The sequence below is a fragment of the Meleagris gallopavo genome, chromosome 1, assembly GCF_000146605.3.
Source record: "Meleagris gallopavo isolate NT-WF06-2002-E0010 breed Aviagen turkey brand Nicholas breeding stock chromosome 1, Turkey_5.1, whole genome shotgun sequence".
Classification (NCBI taxonomy): Eukaryota; Metazoa; Chordata; class Aves; order Galliformes; family Phasianidae; genus Meleagris; species Meleagris gallopavo.
Genome location: NC_015011.2, coordinates 38,432,287 through 38,451,052, shown reverse-complemented (window position 1 = coordinate 38,451,052; position 18,766 = coordinate 38,432,287). Strand labels below are relative to the sequence as shown.

Here is an 18,766-nt window from a genome sequence, read left to right as displayed (position 1 = left end):
CTGAAGGAGATAGACAGTATTATAGAGCTGTAGGGTTAGACAGTATTGAAAAGTAGGTGGTACAAAAAGCTTTTGGACTGAATCTGAACCCTACATAGAGAGTAGATAGTACTCAAGATCCGGCCTTCAATTTTTTGGAATTTAATTTTATATTCAACTAGTCACATTACTATATAGTAACAAGGCAGTAATTTTAATTAAAATATAACTCTTATCAACAATCAGTATCAGGTACACATCAACAGCATCCATCAATAACTTGTAAATAGTCTTTCTGTCAGCTAATTGCCATATAGCTCTCAATCTAAAAAATAAGCAGATTCATGAAAACATGGTTGTTACAGGATGTCAGCTAACAAGCATCTAGGGAAATGGGAAAAAGATTCACTGAAGCAGCTCTGTAAATGGTTATGAATGCAACAATTTGTGGAAACAATTTTATTAAAATAAATGGGACAAGAATTGAGCATTATCAGTATAGAAACCTCACTGATGTTCAGCTTCCTCCTTTGGTCAAGACTTGATGACAATATCTGACAGCAAAGTGGCTTAGAGTGCTACATTTCTGGAATACTTTTTTGACAAGATTTAGGCATCTCTCTGCCTACCATTCCAAAAGATATGCCTATGTTCCCAGCCATACATTTTTACATTGGTTCTGTTTAATTCTTTTCTCCACTGACTGCAGTCTCACTGACTCATGCTAAAGAAGTGGAGCACTTTGCAATCGAAATACAGAACCTCAAAATTGTCAGAATTAGTTTAGCACATTACAATAATTTCCAAGATTGCATTAAAACTCCAAATCCTGATGTCCTGCTCAGTGAAAAAAAATATACTAAATGTAAAATGCACAACAGGATTCCACTCTCTTGATAAGAGGCCATAAAAGATTGGCAAATGATCCCATAATTACAGAGTGAAATGTAACACAGACTTTTATGTAAGAGAGCATTACACTGGGAAAACCAGTCATTTAAAACTAAATAAATAATGTTAGAGTTATGTTCCTGCATGGCCCTGGGGAAACATGCTCTAATTGACCCTGCTCTGAGCAGTGGGGGTGGACTTGTTGATCTACAGAGGTCCCTTCTGACCTCAGCTGTTCTGGGAGTTTGTGATTCCTTCAGAGATACCTCTTCACACTGATAGTATATATTCAGGCATAATCACAATGTCTCATGATATTATTTTCCACAAGAACCTTGACCTGTTCAGAGTCTGATCTAAAGCTTAGTGAAGGCCACAGGAGTTTTTGCAACAGATTTCAGCGTGGTTTAGATTAAATCCAGTTTCATATGGTGGATGGAATCTCTCAAATGAGAGAAAAGGACTGTTTTTTTCCTTGAATTAATAATTGTCACAGCAGCACAGAGCATGACAGCAAGGAATATTGTTGCTACTGACACAAATTATATTTAATTTACCAATGGACAGAGCATTATACAAAATCTAATTACTACTTAACCAATATGTTAAAAAGCTGGTTTTATTCACTGTTCAGTAAGTGAAGGCCTGCATAAATATCATGTATAAACTACAGGTATGATGTGATCTGTTTATTTTAGTCCATGTTTGTTCTAAATTATTTCAGTATCCCTTTGAAACAATTTCTTTACCTTCAACTGAGCAATTCCAAATTTATGAGTATCTGAATGCAGCAAAACTGGGCCCACAGTCAGAGAGAAATAGACCAGGCTTGTACCTGTCATGGCAACTGAGAATATAGCAAACAAGAAAGTATCTCCTGGGAAGGGGTTTAAAGTTTTGCAGTGCTTTGAGCTACCATAATACCATCCAATACTGAAAAACTTTATGAGGACTGACTGGAATGACTATGTGAAAATAATGAACATTGGGCATTTCTTCGTTGAAAGCCACATAGTTTTTACTCTGATTTTTTATTATTTTGCTTACATGAAAGTTCTTCTCCACATCTAATACAACATCTGTAGGACTTTTGAGAGCCAGCTCTTCAACCAGTGAGTGGTGTTTTGTGAAATTTTGTTTCTCTATCAGATTGTCTTTCTGTAAACACTCCAGGAAACTAGAAGCAATTACTCAGTCTTGAAAAAATACTCTGCATTGCAGAAAGCATAATATATCTTCTGGATTTGAGTTTTGGTTAATTCTTTTGGCTATAAAGACATTTTCTAGAAAGTCTGAGAGAAGTTACTGAACACTTGATAAAAGAAAGCACCTTAAATTGCCTCTTCTTCATCTCCTTCTGTATCCTATTATTTATTAAATCTATGAATTCAGCTCAAATATTGAGTTATTGGCAGAAAAACTACTAATTTCTCCTGTAACTTTACAGTCAAAAGCAACAGACTTTGAAATCCTCATTGTGGCAGCTATGCAGAATGGATTTGTAGCAGTGGTAGTAGCTACTGGTGAAAAGCAAGTATTTCCCAAGTTCATCAACCAAATAAACTGATCATTACAAAGCTTTCATAAATATACTAAGTGCCACATAGATGCAACAAAAGTACTGACAGGGACAACTTTTAAATTTTTGTACTGTGAGAAAAGCCTGCATTTTATGGTAGAGACTCAAAGCCTATTTTTTCTTGAGAAATAGACGAGCTTTTATCTCCACAGTATCAGGAATCTAGAAGTAATAAAATTTTTAAAGTTAATGGTCTTTTATCTATAGGGAGTAAATTTTACTTTTGTTTTGTATGAACAACACATACATACCATTGCATTATATAACTGAAACTTTCTGACTAGAAATATAAAACTCAATAGTTTATCTTACTTTTGGGGAAAGAGGGAATGATATAAAAATGGAATTCCCTCAGTAGCAAACTAAAATTGTACCATGTTTTATTTTGATGACACATTGTGTTATTTCAGTTACCTCTTCACCTTATCTTCCTAGTGGAACAATTGTCTTTGGAAGACAGAGCCATGTAATGAAAAGCAAGAAACATAGGAACTCAGCCAGAGTCAGAAAAATAAACAAGGAATGGCTTTTTTAATAAATAACATACAGTGAAATGTAGTAATACATATAATATATATGGTCTATATAATACATATATTGTATTACATTATTATTGCATTAATATTATATTTTTATATTATTTTATTTGTATGAGTTATATACGAAAGATGAAAGGTGTGAAGTAGAGTTAACCTTAAAAGAATTTTGCTGAGAAGCAGAGTTTTTCAGGAGGAGGGCAGGAAGTTGGAGCCAACGAGGCATAATAGAGTCCTACTTTCCTGCAGTGAACAGTGTGTTATGATGTCCTATGCGGTTTAGTCACTGGTTTAGTTAAGCAGTTGACAGAATACGATTTATGTAATCAGTAGAAAAAAAGACATTACTCTGCCACATCATCTCCTTTTCACTACCAGTCAAATTTGGATGCAAGGATGACTTGAAATATTGGCTTACTCCCAGGAATATTATGGATTTCTGATGATCCTGGCTGCTTGAAATTCTCTTTTTCTTCCACATTATGCTATATAGTTCAGGTCCAAATAAATGCTTTTTCTAAAACAGGCTCAAATATCTCATTCCTGAATGGAAAACAACTCAGAAACATAACTGGGAGACAAGGATCACAGCCTGCTATCACACTGTGTCCCTACCTTTCCCCTCCCTCACTTTTGCTTGATGAAAATACATTATTCCTCCCAAGATAGGCATTTTCTTCCTGTGAAGGATTTCCACGCATTAGATCTGGTTCTCCTGGTTTTCTCATGACAGCGTTGAGCCTCATGGGTGAATGACAGCATTCAATTGTTATCACGCATACTTGAAGTACTGATCTCTAGGCCTGCATTACTAGTTTAGCCACTTTCATGGTATGCACAATGCTAATGAGCCTGAAATTACTTTTCTTGAAGCTCCAGCAACTCTGTAACTTATTTTTAGAAATGTGTGGGAAGTCCTTATATTTAGTACCATTAAACTGCAGGTCTTCCAGCTAATATATTATCTGTAACTGTTTGTTTCATAGAATGTATGGTGATGGAGGAAGACAGGATATAGAAAACAGCACTGTCAAAACAATTGGTCAATATTCATGCTTGCTTTGTTCTTCCTGTTCCAAAGGGAGTTTTGTAAGAGTGGGAGACCAGCTAAATAATTGTGGGTATGTTACTCATTTCTCCACCTCATGCCTTTCTTACTTGTTTCCTTATGCAAAGAAGATAAAAATTAATCGAATGCTTTCAACAAGCAAAATTCAAGAACTTAAAAACATTACAGAGAAGGAAAAAAAGGAAAAAAATCTGCTTTAAATTGGGATGTTTATCTGTGTGTTTACGTCTTCAATTGCTGAGCCATTTTCACTATTGCCTGCAGCAGGAATCATCTACCAACTGTATATTATAACTGAGTATATCTGAACCTCTCCAAGACCAAGACTCTTTTAATACATGTCACAAGTAAGCATAAAGGCTTCTTTGGTTATCAGTGCTTTGATTTCCAGAGACTCCCTAATTTTCAAATTAGTTAACAGAGTAATTGGATGTTAATGTACTTCAGCATGTATATGAAAAATACTTCTGATTAATCATTCAGAAGAAACATAAGGAAGACGACTTCGCTTGTCTGTTCTGTTTGCAGGAACAATCTAATCCTAATATACCAAAAAAAAACAACAAAAAAAAACAACCAGAACTCACAAGCTTAGTCATGGTTGTTTCCAGAGTTTTAGGGGTACATGAGATGAACAGCAGTTTTCCAAGGAATAAATCCATGTAGATCTGTGACATTTAGGTAGTGACACGAATATTCAGAATCAGTTTGGTACAGAATTCAATGGAATTTATATACCAGTAAAGATACTCATGTCTTGAATCTAAAATGTGAGGATTATAGTGATTATAAACAATATCTCACTGCTGTCTTTCATATAGCAGGCTCTGAACTGTAGAATAATTTCAGTTGAAAAGGACTGAATTCAACTCTGCTACTGCTCCCAGAGCAGAGAGAACTTATGTCAGCTTGGTCAGATCCATATTCTGTTGAGTTCTGAATGTTTCCAAAGGTGGAGATCATAAATGTTTTCTTGACAAGTTTTTCCAGTGTTTCCATCAAGCCTCACTGTCATTTTTCTTTCCCTAGTATCTAAGCGTAAACATATTTCTATTACTTACTTGTCTCTTTGTATTTCAGCAACAAAGACACCATAACAGATGAAAGTTACACTTTTTTTTTTTCTATGTCAGTTCCTTCAAATATTAGAAAACTCATTATAGGGGAAACATTTAATACAGGACATATGTGAAATTACCAAAGCTACCATGGAAAGGCAATGTTCCCAGGACAGTTGGAAATAGGGATGCCACTAAATCCAGCTCTGTAAATTCAGGAAGGGAATATACTTTCCCTAAGAATAAATGGTTTTTAGCAATTTTTCACTCACGATCCTAACAGAAATACAAAAATATTCAAAACACTGAAGCTTTCATAACAAATCCACATGTACCACAAATGACAGTTCAAAACCAGACTGCATCAGGTACATGGCTTCAGTTTCCACCACAGTCCACTGATTACTCAGCTTCATCTGTCACGAACCAACTGTTAGCTAAGAGAAAGGTCACTGAAGAAGGTTAACAACAATTTTGGTTTGCCCAAGCAAATGACGGGTCATCTATTTTTTTTTTTCCCAAAAAGTTAAATATATATACATATACACACACACACACACACACACGTTGCTACTACTTTTGTAGTTCCAGTAGAGAGAACTTACAGCAAATACACTATTTTTTCTATGTCTTATTAAAATGTGGCTTTGGTCTGGGTGACTCAACTGTTTACAAGAACACAGGGGAAACAGACAATCTAAGCCTAGAAATGTTACAAAAATTATTTGTTCATGACTGAGCAGAATTAATTATAGCTTTCTTAGGTTAGGAATTTATTCGTGTTCACTGAAATCCTTTAATAATGCAAATGTTTAAGTATCATAAACATATTTGTCTGCATGTTAGCTGAAGAGAAATAAATGAGTTACCCTATTCCAATCTTGGTGTTTCTAGTCGTAAAATTAAAAATTGCATTACCTGACCTACTGTTACATACAATTGGAAAACATCAAGATTTAAACCAACTTTTCTTTTGACTTTGTGCAACTTTAACTCTCCTTTAGGTTTCTTTGTTGAAATCCTGAGATAGGTGGGGACTGTAAAAAGAAAAGTCTATGTAAACAGAGTCACTGTTATTAATTTCTTTCAAGAAGTGAATGCATTTGTCAAAGTGTCTTCTAGGTTAAGAAGGGCCATATTTACCACCACATCAAAACTGCCCATCGTAGGATCTAAAGGTGACAGAACAACCATCTGCATATCATCCACATAGCAAGAGGCTACTTGCTGAGAATAAAAGGAGAGCTCCTGACAAATAAGGAAAACTATGCAGTTACAAGATTAATCCCTACTGATGCATGCTTAGAAATTCTGCCTTGCAGAGCCAGAAACTGAGCTGGAAATAAATAAACAATAGGGCTGTTTTTTTGTTTGTTTGTGTTGGTTTTTTTTTTTTTTCTTTCTTTGCATTTATTTCTAGTGAGTTGCCATCTGCCTTGAGGATCATGGTGGATGTAAATGAATATAATTGACCTATTCACTGTAAAAGAAGCCAGATATGCTAAGCTGGCTAATGGGATGTAATATCTGTAAGGTGATTGAAAGTGACAACCTAAATTGTCTCCGTCTTATAAGTATGCTTGGAAATTCCTGCCCCAAAAACACTCTTAGTACTTGTTAACAAGTTGTCTAACTCAAACCTAGCTGCAAACCAATTAAACAATCCCATAATATTTTCTAGGTTATTTCCTTTGGATCTACTGACTGTTCTACATCTCCACCAAAGATACATACCCTGGTTTATAGGGCTCTCCCAGGTTTAAAAAGAAAAAAAAAAAAAGAAAAGAAAACTAAGGGGAAAGCCAGTGTCAAAGGACGACTCAGATGTGCAGTCACTGATGCAAGATACAACTGAGTTCTTGTCTAGGCTTCATCCTGTATGTATCATTTTGACAAACCACTTTACAAAAATGGAATACAGACTAGCAATTTTCCAAAGTGATGTTATAGTTATTTTCTTGTCTTCTCTCCCTTCATATGTTGGAGCAAGTCGTCTGAAACTAGGCTTTGAAGCAAAATTCTTTCTTTGTTGAAAAGCTTCCTTGACTCCCCAATGCATTTCCCAGAAAAGGGAAAGGAGTAAAAGATGATTTCTCTTGTTTAGACCATAATAGAAACACCCAAAACAGCAAACAAAAGATTTCAACATTGAAAATCCCTCAGCTCCAAGACCAGACTTAGGAAACAATTGGGAATAAAGCAGGTTTTTTGTTTGTTTTTTTCTTCCCCACTTTGGCAGTCAGATTACATTTTGATGTTTATATTCAAAATTGTCAGAGAAGAACTGCAGATCAGGGAATTGCCAAGACTGGTTCTGCCTGCCTGCATCAAAGAAAAAAATTTGGCTGCTTCATTACAATGTGCAGTTTCTCACCTTCCTGTGATGAAAATGTCTCATCCGCCTTTGGTCTGCTAGTAAGCTAACATACCACAACAGTATGCCCCAAAACCTTATTTGAGATAAAAGTTCATTGGATTCTGTAGCTGTGAGACTTGCACTTAAGAATAACCTAGTAATAGCCAAGTGCAAATAACTGCAGTCCTGTAATGATTTGAGATACCTGTTGTAACTTGATGAATTCTCTTTAATGCTGCACTGTCACTGTACGTGTCAGACTCCAAGCATCAAACTGATCGAAGGTTTTGTCCAACAGGGTATCTTCATCTGTGCAGAAGCAGAAAGAGATTGAAGGTGAACAGGAGGTGTCTGCAAATCCCTAACAATCACTCATTCACATGGAAGCACCACACAAAGTAATTGGCAGCTCTGCAGAAAAAACAGCAAGGCCAAAGGTACCATTAACTAATCAATCAATCACCTGGCAAAGCAGAACAGGGAGTTGTTTGTCAAAAGGAGATTAACTTAATTTTTTTCAAGTGTTTTTGGCTAGTTGTTTCAGAAGTGATGGAAAGGAACAAGATGCAGGAGAAAAAACAACAGAACTTGAGATTTTGACCAGTCCTATTAAAGCACAGCACAAGTAACGTATTAAAAACACCACAAACAAGGTAGGTAGGAAGCTGAAACAGGAAAGCAAGTTTATAATGTTTTGATGGGAAGGGATAAGAAATCAGTTTTCTAATTCAGAAACATATGCCTGTGTAACAGGAATGACAAGGCTCAACTCCCTCCACAGGTCACACAATAAGGATCAAATGTACGGTGTACAACATACTCAAGTCCTATTCAAACCCTTTTCCATTCCAAACCAGTGTCAACAGAACAGATGGGAGGCTCAACAGTTTATTAGAAATGAACCACTTTCCTCTGCCTTCTCCCTGAAATGATGAGTATCTCAATTCATCGGAGACAGCGTGGTTCCAGAAGCCCAACAAATACCAACGCCATCGAACTACAACAGCAAATAGGAACAGAACACCTCCTTACTCCCCCTCTGACTCATCCATGACTACATATTAAAGTGTCAGAATTGGCTGTCTTGTGAGAAAACAAGAACCTGGAGGTTTTTTCTGCTTCCATAATCCATGCAGCTGGAACATGCTCATCATTATTGTCTCTGTCACTCCTTTTGTTATTTTAGAATCAATCTATTCTCATTTATGTCCTCTTCAGAAATGAGGAATGGGGAAAAAAAAAAAAAAAAAACAAGTATGCTTATCTATGACAAACTCTTTCTCAGCTGCCAACACCATGAAAAAGGATTTAGCTGAGCAAACCTCAATGTCTTTGTGGATTCACAGCACAGATGCAAAGTTAATGTAAGCAGTTTCAAAACCTGACACTGTTTAGATAAATGCACACCAGGTATATTATGTATGTAATGCATTTCTATTATGAGCTACTTTCCTTACATATTAACTATAAAGCAAGTCTGAGAGCAGTTCATAAAGTCTGAAGTTTGGATAATTCATGTATTTGTGAACAGAAACATTTAAAATATATATACCAGTGACAGAAAAATGTATCTCCTATTAAAATACTTCTCAGAGCCCCACAGAGATTCCAAAAATCTGGACAGTTTCAGAGATGTTCTTGCAGAGCATCAGTTCAAATCCAGTTCAGACTGGTAGTAACTTGAAGTTGTTATCTTCTTGTGGCTATCTGATAGCTTTATTCCCTATAGATAAGTGTGCCCATTAAAAATATGCAACAGCTGGCATAAATCAGTTTCTTGCTGGCATTCACAACAGTGAGGCAGGAGAAAGCATGTGGCTGGAATCTAAATGATGCCTCCCTCGAGGTGGTCAGGCCAGCACAAGTGTAGGCACTTTAATTGGAAAGGGAAACTTGAACTTTGTACTTAACAGGTGAATAAATGGAAAGCTTCGGTCTGCAAGATTATCAGATTGGTAGTTTTCACAAACACTCAAATCAAATACCACATCTGAGTGGAAGAAATTTAGATGTAAATATCCAGGAACCAGAGCCAAGCCCAAAGAGATCAGTAAGCAGATTTGCACTGCTTCAGTTCCATGCCTCAAAATGTATCAATATTCCAGAACTTAGTGCCTGTGAAAATGGTTTATCATGTTCTAATAAATAAATAAATATAAATTGTACAGGAGACTTCAAATCTTTATCTTGCAATCAGCAATCAAAATAATGGAAAAAGCCTTCCGGTGCTTAAGAAATGGCTCCTCCTGTTAAAAATCAGGCATTTATGTAGAGGGGGGTTAATTACACACTGTTGTTGCTATCAACAGAAATCTATCTCTGATAAACGTTGAGCTCTTCTCTGAAAATTATAAGCATCCCACTCCTGTATTAGCCATGCCTACTTACTGATGAATCATGTCAGTGAGGTAATTTATAGGGCTCTCAAAACAGCCCTGGACAAGTCATCAAAAACAAATGTTGGTCATTCCACAAGTTTATCCTGAAATATTTTTAGACGAAATAGCCAAGACATATTTATGCCAACATGATCTGAACATGAGTTAAACCTCTTAAGCTTGTAAGCAAATAAGTTTGCTGCTTTCAGGGCTGTCTGTCCTTTTCAGAAGTTTTGAGACCAGCAGGTCAGCCTCCAGCACCAGGCTGTTGTGTGATCCAGGGCACATCCTGGCTTGGGAGCTGCTGATCACAGACAGCTGGTCTAGGCTAATGCATGTAGTCTATACTCCTGACTGTCAATGTGCGAAGCACCAGCTGTAAGGAAACATAAATTGTACAGTTGATTTGGTTTTGCATATCAAATGTGTGCAGCATATTATTCACAGATTCTGTTAATTAATTCTGATGAAATCGTAATGAAAAGAACATTAACACTAATAGATTTGGATGAGATGAAATTTCAGACCTTCCTGACAATCTCATTTGTGGCACATACCATATTAAAAGCAACCAACCAGCTTCCCCTTAGCAATACAAGCATTAGTTTCCCCAAAGGTAAAACAGAAGGTCAGCTTAAAAGTCTCATTTTTTACAATGAGCAGCAATGTTTCAAATGACTAGAACAGGATGCTAGCATTAGAGCTATTGTTTTCATAAAGCTATTCTTCTGGTGACTATTAACAGTCACCACTGGCACGTGATTCCTTTCCCAAGCAGCTTTCCAATTTAAGTTTCCATAGGCTACGCTTTGACCGAGGAGCTAGAAGAATTCATTCATGCACGCTATGAAGTTTCATTATCCAGTTTCTGTATTTATAGCATTCCTTGCAGGATACGTTCTGTGGCTGCTCTGTGCACAGATAGCCCTATTTGTGCTTTTTGCCGAACGAGGGTTCATCACAGAGAGGTCACAGGATTGTGCAGTGTTACACCTTCTCACACTAACACTGCTCCTGGGTTGGTCCCTGCAGTGGTCACTGACAGCCACGTGAGACCCCGAGATTTCCCTGCCACTAATTCTCACAGGGTGCTGATGCAGGATGTCACAGTTACACAAACAGAAGTCATAATTCACACACCAGAACCTAGCCCATAAAACATTTTTTTTTTTCCTAAATTGGGAATTATGCAATAATTTCTGACTCATACTGCAATAGGATTTGTTTAATCCAATCTTTTCAGAGTGGCTGATACTTTTGAAGTTAGTTTCGTCTTTCTCTTCAAGAATATACATTTCTAATCAAAATGCAACTGGCAAAGCCAAAACATATCTCAAGCTTTTCATACACACTTCTGATGCTATGACACCTCCAGTTCACCAGGTAAACTGATAATCATCACATCAGAACAAATTTTCAGCAGAAAATGTAAGAGATGCAGTTTCATTAGGCAGAGGTAACGCCCGGCTTATTCCATGAAATTCTTCAGTCTTATAGAAAAAGGAAAAGTAATGAAGAAACCTTGGAGTAAAATATCCATATTTGTCTGCCCCAGAAGTCAGCCCCCATGGTCACTTCAAATTGCTGTGGCAAGGTCTCCACTTTGCACTTCCCTAAAGCGTGTATAAACAGGAGTCTTTTATCATGGTTTATCTTTCATTTTCTTGTACATTTGCACTCATGGCTTGTGAAGGCCTAAAAATGAGTACAAATAAATCCCAAGTTATATCCATCTGTCACTGGCACTAAAGGCTGCTGCATTTTAAATCACTTCAGCATATTGCTTTCACAGTGACTCAGCCCTGACAGGGGCGTCCACCCTGAGGGTGAGAAAATGATTCAGTATTCATTAGTCTACCTTAATGCAGTCTCTCCTCAGCAGGAGAATAGCCAATCATATGCCTTATCTGTGGCTGTTTCTGTGATTTATCCACCGAGAACTGACCTACAATCAAGAACTTTACTTAAAACCTTTGACAGGCAGCTAGCTGCCAGTCCAGGGATAAAGCCAGGCTAACTACACCCATGCTAATTTCAGACTTCACCTTCATTTCATTCTGAGAGCTCGGAAGTACATGAAGGAAATAATTCCATCATACTGCTTAGATGCATCTTACTTTTAAATCCTTTTCTTTTTTTCAAAAACAACAAAAAGAGTTTGAAAGAATGGCAGTGCTGTTAATACACCATGTTAGAGAGGTGTGCCCCGTGTAGGATTTCAGAATAACATAGTTACGTAAAATTAAAACATTAAAACCTTGAGCCTGCTGAGCCAAAGCTGAACTTGTTTCATTTCTGAATGCTGAAAAACAGACTCTACTTAAGCAAAGAACAGTGAAAAATGGGTGTGATTCCTGCAGTCTTCTCAAATAAACCTAAAATTGAAACATTTCAAGCTCCCTGCACCAAGAGATAGCTTTCCAAAGGCGACTGATTTGATAACAAGACACGAAGAGGGAGAATAGAGTGACAGACCTGTCAGTCTGCCTACATAAAGAAGTCTTATGTGTGCCAATATCTTCTTGTCAAACTTTTCTTAGCTTTGCAGGGGGGGAAGGGAGAGGAGAGAAGGTAATGTGCAGATTTTGTTTTCCTTTGCTTTGAAAACACTCCAAATATGATTTTTCTCTTCTACCCTAAAATATGATGTAACTTCTAGAAGAGTACTGACAACAAACATTCTGAACCTCAGTAGATTTTCCCCAGTATTTTCACAGAGCTTAATTCAGAGTTAACACAGAGTTAACTCAGTCAATATGCCATACAGTTTCAGGTTGCAAACAGCAGGTTTGAATGCCTTAGCCCAGAACAACAGGGCAATAGGAAGGATGAACCTAGAAGTATCATTTTTGAACGGTTGTTTGACCTTTTATAAGTTTGTATTCCAAGAGAGACAGAACTTTTTACATTTTTTCTTGTCTAAGAGAGAAGTTATCAAACACCTAAAGAAGGCAGATAGATTTAGGAGATTTGTAGATTTGTCAATTTGGAGATAGCAGTTTCCTATGTAATCCTATGATTGAAGAATGAATGAATCTGAGAGTCAGTATCTCTGAAGGCAAGGACTCAAACTGCTGTTTTTCCTTCTGTCAAATTTGTGTCATTTATTTGCAGAAAAATATGAACTCAGTTTCTTAGGTACTTCTGATTCCAAAAAAAAAAAGAAAAGGAGAGAGGAAGCAGCCTATTTATGCAAACATAAACATGTTGATGTTTTAACTCTCTCCCTACTGTCAGCTCCAAGCATCATCAACCAAAGTTAGCATTAGACATCAGATAAATCCCCCAGAAACTGGATGCATAAAAACCACGTAAGCTCTAAGATATTCTTCAGTATGTTTTTCTTAAACTCACCTTTTTTTCCCCTAATTCAAAAGCAATATTTTGGCTTGGGGTTTGGCATTTCTGGGTACCTAAGAGGAACCCATAAAGTAAAAAGCATAACACAGAAGGCTAATGGTGGAATCCACCCCATGTATATATGTTTACACTACCCAATTGTCAGTTATTCAAGTTATCTTTTCTAACTGTTACTTATGTAATAACATTTAAAAAAATACATTTGAAATCATTTAGGTTATTTCATCTTAAATATCTATTTTAAAATTCCATCAGTAAAATGACATTTTCTGTATGGCAGACCAAGGACTTCACATCCATTACATGATTCAGCACTCATCTCAAAAGCTCTAAACATCCTGAAGCCTTCATTCTGAAAAGAAGCTTCAATAATCTTGTTTAGTAAGAATTTATTCCTCTGTAAAAGTAATAGATGATAGGTATGAACTGTAATGCTACCATTTTTAAGACTGCCAGACAAAGTCAGTGTTTATGATTTGTATGTATTGTACCTACCGGTATTTTTGATCCTACTGCTTTTCATATAAGCAGATGGTAAATGGATGGATGCTGTGAAGCTGTATGGAAGCATATGAAGTGGTGTAAAACAAAGCTGAAGGATAGCTAAACACATTAACTCCTGTAAGCACTACAGCAAAAAGATTGTTAACATTTACAGATTAAGGCCATGAAGACTATAACAATCGATAAACTAAGACAAACTAAGCAGGGCTGGGATTTAGGGTTTATTTTACATTTAGAAATATCTAATTGTCAACAGCTAAAGCCCTGAAAATACTTAAGTCAAAATCCCAAATCAGAGTAGTACCAAAGTAGTTTTATGTGTTGCTATATGTTTTGCTCTCATTTCTAAGCATCAGCATTCCCTTTGATTCTTAATGTTGCTTGAGAACTGAGCAGTGTTTCCCATATTTATTTCACCTTAGCAAGACAGAATCTTCTTTCTGAAAGAAAGTTCCAGGACAATTTTTAAAGTACTATCAAAACTGACTTGAATGCTTGTATGTGGGAACTAATCAAACATGAGCTTTTCCCACTGTTATTGTTTTTTACCTAGAAGTTACTCTGACTGTTGCTCAAGTTTTATGAACAGTGCCTACTTTCTGCACCTCACCAAATGTCTAGCCAAGCTAGCAGAACACTATAGATACTCATCTACATTGATACATTTCAAGTCATGTTTTACTTTCCATGTAAGTGTCTGAAATGCTTCTGTTTACAATTACTAATAAACCATTTAAAAGAATTTTGTGCGTTTTACTTGCTTCTTTAGGAAAGATGACAAAACTCTACCAAGAAAAAAAAGATAGTCTGATGCGATCCTTCCATACTCTCTGAATGTTTCAACTCACCACCTGCATTTTTACTGTAACTGCCTGCCTGCATGTAACAGTAAAAGTGGCCTACAAGGACTTTGAAGACTGTGTAATTTTGCAATGCGTTATATACAGCCAACTCTCATTATTTTAGCAGTATTCAACAATTTCTGCTTTGAACACTTTCATTCCTACTACTTAGGAGGCTTAATTCTATTAGACATGAAGAAGTGTCTTTGTAATCTAAGAACTGTGACAGTCAGAAAACATATCATAGAATCACAGATGTGTCTGTATTCTTTTTACATAAACTTCAGTATGATGGCAAAGAAAAAAGACAAAGATGCAGAAATGACATGACTGTAGTCAGTATCTTTCTCTTCATTAATTAACATAAAATGAAACATTACTTGACACAAACCTTTTTTTTTTAAATAGCAAATTAAGACAACAGAAAATTCTGATCTCCCCTCATGAGTGTTGGTGGTAGCTATTGCTATCCTATCCTTGTAAAATAATTTTCTATCTGAAATCAACTTTTCTAAAGTGTACTCCCATCTAAAAGGAAAAGTAAGGAGTTGATGCACAATGACTGCAACTTTAGATTATGCAGGATATTCTGTTTTGCCCGTGGATAACTTGCCCCTTAGAGTATGGAGCTCTAGAGCATGCACTAGGCTGCAGGCTGATAAGGAACAATTCAAAGTACTTTCAGCACTATTGCATTTCCCAGAGTTCTAGATACAAATATAAATAGTTGTTACTAGCTCTTTGTTGCACAGATCTTGTTCAGAACTGTCCTTAAAAAAGTCTAGCACTCAGAATTTAACTGGCACTTGATAAGATTTTCAATTTCCTCTTTACAGGAGTTTAATTTCCTTACTTATTTAATAGCTTGGATTTCCAAATTTCAAAGCTGATCCTCCTGAAAAAGGATTTGCAAAAGCAGAAGACAATCCCTTCAGCTAATTTTGAATTATTCTGTCAGAATATAAATTTACATTTTCAGGACTAAAGCAGAAAAAGTATCTGCCTATAGGTACTCTGTCTAGTGTCTAAACATAATGTGTTAACTTATAGATATAACTTAGAATTACAAATGCCCAGCAGCAGCCATTTGGTCTTTACAAGATGAGAAACTCAGAGTCAAGGCACCTGATGCAACTTGATAGACTTCTATTATATAATAAAAAGAAGGTGTTTTTGTTTTTTTTCCCCCATTTCAATTGATAGCAGCTTTCAAGCACTTTTCAGCTCAAAAGTAAAAAGAGTTGAAAAAGCTTGAGTCAACTCATCTATAAGAAAAGACTTCTTTGAAGTAACGCAACCTCTTTACAGAGCAAAGATTTGATGCAAATATAATGACAAAAAATTAAATGATCTTAATACAGTGAATGAGAGTGCTCTGAACGCACGTAGATTTATTAACTCTTAACAGGAATGTTAACTCTTTATGATAGTTATAGAAGATGCATCCTAATAAACACTAATAAACAAGAAGTCACCACCATTTATTTCAGTGGTAAGCATCATATAATGCTGATACAAACTTACTTTGCTATAGTTACTGTTGGTACAATGACAGACAATCAATTTCATCTTAATAGAGTAATAACTGAAGTTACATTTCATACTTTTATTCTCCATGGTAACTGCAGATAGAAAGTACAACTTCTTGTTCTTTAATGAAATTAATTTGATAAGGAACAAGAATTAAGAATAAGCGATAGTTTTTTGATATGTAAACACCTTCTGCATCATAAAAACAAGCTTCAGTTTAGGCAATGGAGACATAGCATGTGCTCATAGACATTCTAGTTCATTAAGTGTTGTTTTTTTAATATGCAACTTCTATGTATTGAAGAGCTTGATTGGTGTCTGCAGGGGCTGTTTCCATGAATTTAGAATTGGTACAACCCAGCCAGCAGAGCTCAAGAGCAAAGGCCATGATCTAAACACTTAAAATTAGCTTGAGTTTAATAAATGACCTGCTGAAATTTGTGACCCCTATTGAGTTCTTTTTGTTACTTTTATTTTTTTTTAATTTTTATTTTTTAATTTTGCTCCTGCTTAACTATGTCAAGTAGATTCTGGCTTTTTATTTCTTCACAACTTAACTTCAGAATAAGAGACCTACCAAACACACTCCTTGTGTTATTAGCATACCTAACATGAATAAATAGGTAAAACTCAATAACAGTCTGCAGTAGGCCCCTTTCTTCCGCTGTATACTTTCTTCCAGACACCTTTCCACCTTTGATACACTCTTCAGGACTCTCACGCTGTTCTTTTGCTACTGCGATGGAATTTGAATAATGTAGATTGCAATGCTACTTTCAGAAAAGATCACCTGTCTTGCTGTTGGTCTTCAGAAGCAGAGAAATTGCTTCTGGTAAGTTCTATTGCAACACCAAACAAATCATCTCCAGGAATACAGTTAGGAACACATAGAGGAAAAAGTTAACTCACCCAATCAGTGATGGGGTCTCTGGTTGCAGAACACTTTCTCAAAAAACAGCCTTCATTCAGCAAGCACTTATAGAGGCTAACCCTTAAACGAGCCCAGAGAGGGATTTCAGTCAAGTGGAAAGCACAGGCAAATTTCTTGCACCTGCACTTCCTGGGCCAGCCACCCCCTTCAGCAAGTGCTCAATCATCAGTTTAGGCTGTGACATAGCAGCTCCCTTACACCTGCTGAGTTAAGCATTCTCAATTTTTTATATTCTGTAGAGATGTTTGATGTTAGTGTTACTCATCTTGTGCAATATGGTAAATGCTTCAGAGATAACAGCTGATGTTGGAGCTTCATCCACCATGTCAGTGAGCACAGGAAACATACAATTAACCACCTGCCAATTCTTCTGGGCTGGTGTGAATGTACTGTCTGTTCATTTTGAAGATACCGGTCATCATCATCTAACCTTGTTGTCACAGTTATCTGTGGTGTTTGCATGTTCCTCCTGGGCTGATGCTGGTTCCATTGTCCTCAGGCAGGACTCAGTTGGGTAGAAAGTGTGGGGATAGGCTGAGAAAGTTGGTTCTTCAGCCTGGAGAAGACTCCAGGGGGGACCTTTTAGCAGCCTTCCAGTACTTGAAGGGGCCTACAGAAAAGCTGGGGAAGGGCTTTTTAGAAAGGCAGGTAGTAACAGGATGAGGAGAAATGGCTTTACACTGGAAGAGGTAGATTTAGACTAGATATTATGAAGAAATTCTTTACTGTGAGGGTGGTGAGATGTTGGAACAGGTTTTCCAGAGAGGCTGTGAATGCTCCTCCCTGGAGGTGTTCAAGCCCAGGCTGGATGGGGCTGGGAGCAACCTGATCTAGAGGGAGGTGTCCCTGCCTACAGCAGGGGATTGGAAACTAGATGATCTTAGATGTCTCTTCCAACCCAAGCCATTCTGTGATTCTATGACATTTAGGTGCCCTCAGCTGAGAGCAGGGGAGACAGAGAAGAGGCTGAAAACTCCGTTCTGGGGTTTCCATATGCCAGGTAGACCACTTGCCCACATCGCTCTGCTGAAAGCCCAGAGCTGTACCTGCAGGACCTAGAAGAAGGAGATTGCAGCCCCAGCCAAATGCACTGGTATAACAATGAGAGTGTGCCAGCTGCAGGTCCTAGCTGTGACTTCAAGCAGAACATATCTCATGAGAGGACATAAACAGTACCCGCTTTTTCTGTATAGTGCAGAAATAGCAACCAGCACTGGTGCCAAATATTTCATTCTTCAATGCTATCTGTGAACTCTCTTCTCTCCCCTCCTTCTTTTTCCCCAATAGCAAGTGATAATGCAAATGTAAAGTTAGAATATGTAGTTGTGTGAAAATTAAAGCTAAGAAACTGAGTATTCTACCTCCCTATTGCAGTACTACTATACAGACAATGATCTAGTTCTGCTGCTAGAGAGGCAATGAGAGGTGTTGTACTTATTCTGTCTCTGTAAAAATTATACCTACTGTTTGGCTGAATTACCCCTGAAAAAGGGGATTTATTCACTGGGTCTTAACCCCCTCCCAAAGTTTACCTTTATTATCATTCAGGTTCCTTCACATTTTTCACGACGAATCTAAAGTTTGTTACATTCAGAGTTGGAAATGCCTACAAATGTCAGTGAAAGAAATAATGATTCTGACAATCATTTAAGAATGTTTCTCAAAAAGCCTCATGACCCACTTTGCTCTTAAAAAGCCTGATTATTTTCTTGAAGTTTTAAACATCAATTTTTTTAATGGCTGCATTCCACTT

The 18,766-nt window shown here is 36.9% G+C and overlaps 1 long non-coding RNA gene across 3 annotated transcripts in view; it reads right to left on the bottom strand.

Moving 5' to 3' along the window:
* Positions 1-17,087, bottom strand: part of LOC104910123 — a 71,728-nt gene extending 54,641 nt beyond the window's left edge. For all 3 annotated transcript variants that reach the window (XR_004160001.1, XR_004159999.1, XR_004160002.1), the window contains exons 1-2: positions 16,992-17,087; positions 7,674-7,777 (exon numbers count right to left, since the gene is read on the bottom strand). This is a non-coding gene — a long non-coding RNA (uncharacterized LOC104910123). The remainder of the gene's footprint in view (positions 1-7,673; positions 7,778-16,991) is intronic.
* Between the last annotated feature and the right edge of the window lie 1,679 nt (positions 17,088-18,766).